The 9,215-nt window shown below is 42.6% G+C and overlaps 1 pseudogene across 1 annotated transcript; it reads right to left on the reverse strand.

Annotated features, from left to right (window-relative positions):
- Window positions 1-508: 508 nt before the first annotated feature.
- Window positions 509-7,459, reverse strand: LOC120656411 (annotated as a pseudogene). The gene is made up of 11 exons (XR_005667901.1): window positions 7,125-7,459; window positions 5,576-5,647; window positions 4,477-4,581; window positions 4,171-4,353; window positions 3,513-3,610; window positions 3,299-3,386; window positions 2,864-3,214; window positions 2,387-2,629; window positions 2,019-2,115; window positions 1,847-1,924; window positions 509-1,598 (listed from the first exon to the last, which is right to left on the reverse strand). The product of XR_005667901.1 is annotated as a eukaryotic translation initiation factor-like (transcript).
- Between the last annotated feature and the right edge of the window lie 1,756 nt (window positions 7,460-9,215).

The following is a 9,215-nucleotide window of genomic DNA, read 5'->3' on the forward strand; positions in this document are numbered from 1 at the left end:
CAGAACATCAGAGGCGTAATAGATTCATCCAGGTGTCCAACAAAAGCGTCATCAGGCGCGCTAAAGAATCGTACTTACCTACTTTTAGAACACGGTTGTACCCCCAAATAACACGTGCCAAAACACAGTAGATGTTACATTAGATGTGAGCCCAAAACGAAATGACATTAAGGCAGTGTTTGGTTACTAAAGGGAATTTTTCGTGCACGTTTCTCGAGAAAAAATCTCGTATGCATGAAGTACTAAATGAAGTCTATTTGCAAAATATTTTCAAGGATTGGTGTAACTTTTCGAGACCAATCTAATGACGGTAATTAATTGTTTATTTACTACAGTACCATCCACTAATCACACGGTCAAAGATCTCATTAGATTCGTCTCGTGATTTGCACGGGGGTTATGGAGGTAGTTTTGTAATTAGACTTAGTTTACTACTCTAAATTTTTGGTCAAAGATGCAAAAAGTTTTAGCGAAATTTTTTTCGGGCCAAACCAAACACGGCCTAATGCGACAAATAGGGTCACGTTAAGGCCTTGTTCATCTCAGGCTAGAAGTACAGAAAATTAACCTGACGTTACAAGAGAGCAAAATTTGTGGCTTTCATCCTTTCACTTCGTCACTGTTCAAACAATAAGCACTCATATGGCTTCTCAAAAAGAAAATATACAGCTAACAAATGGTTGTTTCTCCCTACTGCAGCTTTATAATTTCTCAACAAGGGCAAAACTGGAGACCCTTAACTGCGATAAATTCTAAGCTATTTATTTCGAGGATAAAAGATTGTTGCAAGCATCAATTTCAGCAACATGCGAGCTCAAGATAGCCTGACCCGACGGATTTGCTTCAATGGCGTTCGTTGCAGCTTTGAAAACCGCTGTGCGGAAGAACGTATCCTCTATTTTCTTCAGGGTATCCTCAACAACTCCAATGCCCAGACAGTGTGACGAGATCAGACGCCCAATAACTTCACCAAAATGTGCTGGAGCTTTCGGAAGGTCAATAGCAAGATCATCCAGAAGAGAACCATAAAGCAAGCATCCAGTTTCCAAGTCTACTGTCTTGATAATATTATTGCTGTGGAGGTGTTCCAGTAGCCTCACAAGAGGATTGATGGAATTGCTACCTTTGTCAAGAGCAAGATTGATGGCTTCTTTAACAACTTCTGGGTAGTAATCAGGACTTTTGAGCTCCTCAATGCACTGTTGTGCTTCATCTAATATACAAACGTGGAAATACTCCTCAAGAAGAGAGACTGTCTTCTTTTGAAGACTAGCAGAGTTTGGCTTGGGAGCAGCAGCTGGCTTCTCAACTACAGGAGCTGAAGATGGAGATGGTGCAACAGCAAGTCCAGGATAATAACTTGAAGGACGAGATACTGGATCCCCACTACCCAAAAGTGCACTTGTCTTGCCACTAGTTAGTGCTCCACTGCCTTGAGGAAGTAGTCTAGATTCTAGAATTGACCAACGATGGCTTATTCACCAGCTGGGTGTGGCTGCGGAGTGGATCAGCTCTGGATTTAGAACGTGGAACTTCCCAATTATCATTATCTAACCCAGGCATTCCGGGCATCTTTCTTGCTCCAGGCATGGCAGGCATCATGCCACCAGTTCCAGGTCCATTCAATGGAAAAGCTCCAGGTGAGAGTGGTCCTCCAACTTAGACCTCCCCCTCTAGCCACTCCGACCCTAAAACCCAGTGGCATCTTTCTTGCTCCAGGCATGCCAGGCATCATGCCACCAGTTCCAGGTCCATTCAATGGAAAAGCTCCAGGTGAGAGTGGTCCTCCAACTTAGACCTCCCCCTCTAGCCACTCCGACCCTAAAACCCAGTGGCATCTTTCTTGCTCCAGGCATGCCAGGCATCATGCCACCAGTTCCAGGTCCATTCAATGGAAAAGCTCCAGGTGAGAGTGGTCCTCCAACTTAGACCTCCCCCTCTAGCCACTCCGACCCTAAAACCCAGGTGTTAGAGTGGGGGAGAGGGGGGGCTTTATCACTGGACCAACACTCCAGTACCAGTCCGTCCATTCCTTTTGTTTGCAGTGGACCCAGGTCGCAATCCAAGTTTCATTTCTGCCTCTGTATGAATTTCACTGATTTTCTTGGCTTTTATCTAAGAAAGAAATAACAACATATCAGAGTCAGTGAAAACTAGAAATTCAACCCAGTTTGTGCATAAGAATAGCAAGTGTCAGTCCATGAAGAGGTCATTGCACTGAAGTAGACTAGTGTCTTGTCAACTACCAGCATGTGAAATATATCTCTCCAACTTGAAATGTGTGTTTTATTTTCTTGATTTTACAAGATCCGCTGGCAGTACAGTACACGCTGACACGCAGAACCTTATGCGAATAAGTTTCAAGATGGAGCTGAGAGACATATACCTCCTCACGTCGAGGCACCCAGTTGTTTGAACGGAGATCAAGGATATCACGTGCCATGAACCTCAAACGTGGTGCCAACTGAGTATTAGTTGTAAGCTCCTTCATGCGGTTGAAGTAGACATCATTAAATTGACGAGACTTTGGGTTCTCATCCAACTGTTTACCAATTTTGTTGAAGAACTGGCAGATGGCCTCAACATTTTCCTCAGCAGGGCATGAGTTGCTATCAGAACCTAGCAGCTCCTGTTTACAGCAAATGAGTTTGAAAATATTTCACAGGGAAAGAACATAATGCATGTGGAGAAAAGTGTTCGAGTCTAGAGAAGTCTATATGCCCACTGATGGAAAAAGGAAAAGGAAAAAGATCATGCCAAATCACCCATTTACAGTTCAGCCCATATCAAAATCTTATCCTATGGTTTCATATTTGCTGAAACTACCAAGCTGAAGAGTATGAAGAAATACATATGTATGTACCTGAACAATGTGATGTACTATCTTTTCTGTCACCATTTTTTGCTTCAGCAGCTCACCAATAAGGCGAATGTTTCCAAGTGTTCGAAGCTTCACAAGCCTTTCTTTATCACGTCTCTCCATCTCCTGGTCTGGACCAGTCAATCTCTCTACCTCGGCCCGTAGGTTGCCAGCACCTTCAAATGCTTCTTGACAATTGTTCAACAGCACACGTTTGAATGTAATTTCTCTACCACCAGGCTCTTCAGGAGGGAATGATGGGAGGCTTTCATTGAGTTCAAAGCACAGCTGAGAATACATCTAACAGAATGTGGGCTCAAATACAGCCTTCTCAAATATGAGAGTAATAACATCCTGAACAGACAGGAGAAAAGAGGTCAATCACAAGGAAATGATAACACCAAAGGCAGCAGAATAAAGAAAAAAGAATAAACAAACCTTCAAAATATCAGCTGTAGTAATTCCTGCTTCTACCAATTGCCCCTTCAGAAGGTCAAACTTCTCTGGAGTCAATTTGTTCAGTATTCTGGCAATGAACAAATAAATTTAAAAGAAAGAAAAACAATTTTGACTTCTTCAAAACAATATTATAGACAAAAAGATCGTTGACAGAGGTAAAGAACGAGGAGAAAGCTCTGAAATCAAATAATACCCTTTCATGGCTTTCAGAACTTTCTCTTTTTCAGAGAGATTTCCTCTCCGGACTGACCATGGGACTTCAGCCTTGACAAGAGCAGGGGTGGGACCAGTCTGATGTAAAATTTCAGGAATGTTAGAAAATCCATTTAGGCTTCACATGTAAATGGTTGGATGGTTATACAGTAGTTTTGCAGTAGCTTTACTTGTGTAGCATCCAAATATCTGTGGTTGTTGATTAAGTGCTTGAAATGTGATGAGCCAACATTTTTGCACTAATAAGCTCACATTTTTAAAATATTACGCGAATTTGAGCTGATCATCTCAACACTTGAACATTTAGCACGTGGGTAGTATTTCTAAGGTTTAGATTCAATTAAATCTATACCATTGAATCAGCATTTACATTGTATATGTTTATTTATGCAACAATTACCGAATTGCTTAAAAATCATTTGATGTGAACGCATAAGGAACTTTTCCATGCATGTAAAAAAATTCTACAAAAAATACAAACTTAACTGAAGCAGTTTAGCATAATAGTTACAAAAAACAAAATATGGCAACATAGTCATACACAAACAGAACAACAGATCTCAGCCCAAATAAACACAAGCAACATTTCACTGAAGAAACGATGGTAAAACAGATACTATTACTCTGTTTCAAGATACCTGAGATTTAGCAGCAAACTGGGAGCTTAACTGCTCTTGATTTCCACTTGAAACACGAGATTCTTTAGCTTCATGGATTTTATCCCAAGACTTCTCTTCACTAGCAACCGGGGAAGTTTGAGAACGTGAATGCCAGTCGCGACTGTCAGTCTCGGTATAGCGGTTATGTGACTGAGTTTGTACCTATAACACATCATAAAGCACCCAATCTTACTGTAACAACACTTTGCAGCACTGCAGAAAATTAGAGCAGTATGAAGAAAGTAACCGAAGCTTCCATCTGAAAAGTAATGGAAGAGTTCTCACATTTGAGTCCTTGCGAAACCAACTTTGATCCTCGTGTTCCTCGCCAAGGAGTACTGCACTAATATCTTGCTGAAGTTTCAAGATTTCCTTAGCTATATCAACAATCTGCAAAACCATTTTAACCAAAACATGGACTGAAAAGAATACTCAGGAGGAGCGGAACACTTTCACCAATGTATAACATCACACTACCCTCTACAAGAAACTACACATTGGCCAACACTGCTTCTTTATGAAGGTTAGGATGTCACTGAAATAAAACGTGTTTTCAGTTTTCCTAACATGTACTGACATAAACTCACAAAAGAGTGACATTCTGGGTCCTTTTTATATAAAAGGTTGTCTCAAAATGTATTCCCAAATACTATAAGCTTAGTAGTTTATAAATATAAAATAACAAAAATTAGCAGTCAAAACTGTGTCTTGGAAACCCAGAATGGTACTCCTTCCATGAATGCATGAAGTAGATACAAACAATTTTAGTCCCAACTCCCAAGCAAGTGGGTAGGCTAGATATGAAACCCATTAATAACCACAGGAAGAGCTTAAGAAAGGAGATAGCAGTAATAGTAATAAAAGTAGTATTAACAACCACCACCACCACAACAAAGCCTTTTAGTCACAATCAAGTTGGGGCAGGGTAGACTGAAACCCAACATTAAAAAGAAAAAGGTTGTTTAACTGACGTGAAAGATGATGAACAAAGCATATCACCTCTATTTTTCTTTTTACGATATACAATACAGATAGTACAAGCAGTGCCATCATTTGGTCGACATAAAAACAGTTGCAAGCAGTCATAGGATATCAAAAGTGAAGTCACAAATAGAAACCATTGCCTCGCCTGAATTTTAGACTTCTAATGTCTTGCCTTTCAGAATTAATTAGGAAAAACAGAGAAAATAAAGAGATGTTTGGTGATAAAGAATTATTTCAACATTGTATTGTTTCCACATCCTAGTTCTCAGAACAGGTAATGATTTCAGCATGGTATGCTATGAGGTGGATGTCTGGTCATACAAGACTACAAGAGTGGGGGTGTCAGGAGTTACTTTCACATAATGAAATAAGCATCTAGATGAACAGAATGAATAAGTACCTCACGCATTTCAAGGAGTTGATCTTTAGTGTAGCGAACCCGCTCGAGAGGCTCAAAACATGAATCTCCAAGCTGCAGCGTATTATTACGCAAGTCAGAAAAGCAAAGACATAGATACAGCATTTTTTTGCTGTAGCTTGGACACACACATAACCTCTCCCCCCCACCCCCCCCCCCCACCCCCCCCCCCCACCCCCCAAAAAATCCAAAAAGTGTTAGGCACTAGGCAGGTGGTCAGGCTCCACCAAGTACCTAGGTACTAGGCGACACGGCACTGCAGCGCCTAGGCGCCACTTTTTTAAACAGAGCATGCATCAACAAAATGCATTTGGAATTGCCAGCACAAGTCAGACAAGGAAACTTGAGTAGGGTAGAGGACCATTTCCATGGTCAACGCCCTACGTAGGCATGTAATGGTGATCGTGCAGTTTAGCGTGTCATTTTTCGGTGTTTCCTAATAAAAGCAGAGCTTAACTCACTATTTTGGGAACTCCTTGTCTTCCAACTCCGCTAAAGAAGAGCACAACCATGGAAACAATTACATCAGCATATGACAAACTATATATCAACTAGTAAACAAAAATCAAGAACCGATAATATGACATTGCTCTGAGAAATGGTGTTTGTCTTTGCTCTCTTTCAGTCTTAATTAAGATTTGTTGAATAAACAGGGGCATACATTTCTAAATAAAGACAGTTATCAGTTACTATCATAAGTTTTAAGAAATAATTATTACCCACGTAAAGATGCATGCCTACGAACTCTTTTGGACAATGTGTGGATGAAAATATGAGATCAACATAGCTCATAAGAACCAGGATTCTACAACTCAGTAAATGGTGCTGTCTGAGTCACTTGACCTTCTAGTGAGTACAAAGTTGTCATCCTTGTAACTAGTTGAGCTGGTAGTAATATCTGAAACTCAGCCAAAACTAAAATATGCTTTATTCATCATATTCCAAAGTGTCGCATTTGGCAATAATGAAACTCCATAAAAAGCAGCTTCGAAATCAAGTATGACAGCTACAATAGCTATACTACTAAAGTTGTAATAAATCGAAGAAATGCCTCTACCAACACAATATGCTATGGCTCTACGCTATATAAATCACATAGTACATGCAGAAAGCTATGTGCATAAATAACGAAAGCTAAAACTGCTTCTGCTCTGCCAAAAGGTTCAGCTCTGTTCAGGAACAATCAGACCATCAAAGGCATTGCAATGCCACAGGGAGCACTCCAACCCACAAAATGGTACGCTTAGCCAGAAAAATAACCCAATACAAGTGCCTAACATGTCTCAACACCAATGTGTATCCTGCGTATGTTCAATGCCATCGCTTCTAAAAACAGCCCAACTGTAAATTAAGTTCTACGAGCTTCAATTACCAATCCGGCACCGGAAGCAATATGACGCAGATGGCAAAGATTCAGACATCCCCTCTATCTCGTCCAAAGAGCTACAGCAAGCGCAAACCCCAACAAAAAAACCTAGAACACTGCACACCCCCACCTCGCCCCGCCCCCAACTCCAGATCGTGCGGTCACCTTGGCGGCAAAGCCCGTCGAGGATCCTCCGTGCGGCCGGAGGAAGCCTCCGGCTCCGGTGGCGGCGGCGAACGCGGTGGGGAAGAGGCGGGGGGCGCGCAGGCCGATGCCGCCGCCGCCCGGGCGCAGGCTGATCACCGGCTGGTCCGTCGTCATGGTTGCGCCGCTGCTCCGGTTGAAAATCGACAGCCGAGCCGGGGGTGCGAATCCGCGCACGAGAGCGGATGGAATCGAAGCTTTTGGTGAGCTGGGTGCCGGTGCCTTCTCTCTATCGGCGAGAAGAGGCGGAGGGAAGAGGAGGCTGCGCGGCCGGGGTGTGGGGTTTATCGCGGAGAGACGCTATTAGGGCTTGTGGTATGGTATTCCTTTTCTTTTTCTTTTTCTTTTTTGAGGAAATTTGGTATCCGGTAATTTGGTGTGGTGGGCTGGCGGCCAATGCGGTTATACGGACAAAGGCAGCTTGTCGGGCTTAGCGTTGGGCTTTCTGACGGCGGCCCAGGTGAGACGTTATCTTTTCTTTTAAGCGCTGAGACGTTATACTGGTAGTGAATTTGTGGTGTGCTGCAAATTGCATTCCTTAGAATTTTACATGCACGTATTGAAGTGGTGTATTGATTAGGTATTTTCTAATATAGTACCTGAACTCAACTATGAGCTCTCAGTATAGGTTCCAAAGCCTATTAAAAAAAACTTTAGAAGAACTGAAAAAAGAAAGATCATAACAAAAATGTGTGATGGCGTACCGGAAGAGAAAACAGCAAAAGGCAGCACTATATGCCAAACTAAACAATTAAGCGTATTAATCCTAATCTCCTTCCCCGCTGTTCTAAGCATTCTCCCTTTTTCACGATGAGCTTTGGAGCAATGGTTCATGAGCCGTGTCCTGTAAAGTACTCGCGCCGCGTGGCGCAGGAAACGGGAATGAAAACGCGTGTCGGCGCGCAGTTTGGAAACGCGAGCAGGATTTCCCGATTTGGGCATCACGGCCCCGACACGCCGACCATGGCGTTCCCATCATGTCCCAGTTCCAGGCCAGGCGTTCCAGCGCCAGACGCGACCCTGGGTCCACGGTTTCCCAATCCTGATCCCCGTGAAAGCCATGCCCCCATCCTGCGCCTGGGCAGTGCTCAAAGCGTGGGCGAACGGCCACGGCCGGCAGAGGGTGCGTTCCTGCTGGCGCCAGGCACGGGGCACGGTGGCAGCCAACGGAAAACAGACGCCCTGTTTAGATCTTTATAGGTTTTTTAAAAAAGACGTAAACGCATTAAAGTAAAACGGAATCTTGCTAATTTGAAATACTAAATAAAGTCTATTTACAAAACTTTTTTCATGGATGGGCTGTAAATCGCGAGACGATTCTAATGAGCCTACTTAATCCATGATTTGCAACAGTGGTGCTACAGTAACCATCCGCTAATTATTGATTAAACATGGATTAATTAGCATCATTAGATTCGTCTCGCGATTTACAACTCATCTATGCAAAAAGTTTTACAAATAGACTTCATTTAGTACTTCAAATGCCTTTTTTACATTTTTACACAATTTTGCAAAATAAACTAAGGTGTTGTTTGGTTCCAGGGACTTTTTTAAGTCCCTGGAACTTTTTAGTATTTAGAAGTATTAAATTAATATTAATTATAAAACTAACTGCAGAATTCTGGGGCTAAACTGCGAGACGGATCTAATGAGGTATCTTAATCTATGATTAGTGAATGGTTACTGTAGCATCACTGTAGCCAATCATCGATTAATTAGGCTCATTAGATTCATCTCGCGAAAAAGCACTCAGCTGTCAAAAAACATTTATAAACAGATTTTATTTAATACTATAAAATAGTAAGATTCCTTTTGATGTGATAGGGACTTTTGAAAAAAAGTCCCGGAGCCAAACAATCCCTAAACACCCCCAGAACCGCCCGGCCGTTCTCCGCCGCTCCATTAAAGGCGACGCGAGCCCCTCGTCGCATCTGGCAGCACATTCTTCTTCTCCTGCAGCAAGGACGCCATTTTTTCTCCCAAGTGCCTGCCGCTACCACCTACCGCCATGACATGTCCGTGTGCGTGACGGCACGAGGCCTGTGACCTCAC

This window comes from Panicum virgatum, chromosome 1N (genome assembly GCF_016808335.1).
Source record: "Panicum virgatum strain AP13 chromosome 1N, P.virgatum_v5, whole genome shotgun sequence".
NCBI lineage: Eukaryota > Viridiplantae > Streptophyta > Magnoliopsida > Poales > Poaceae > Panicum > Panicum virgatum.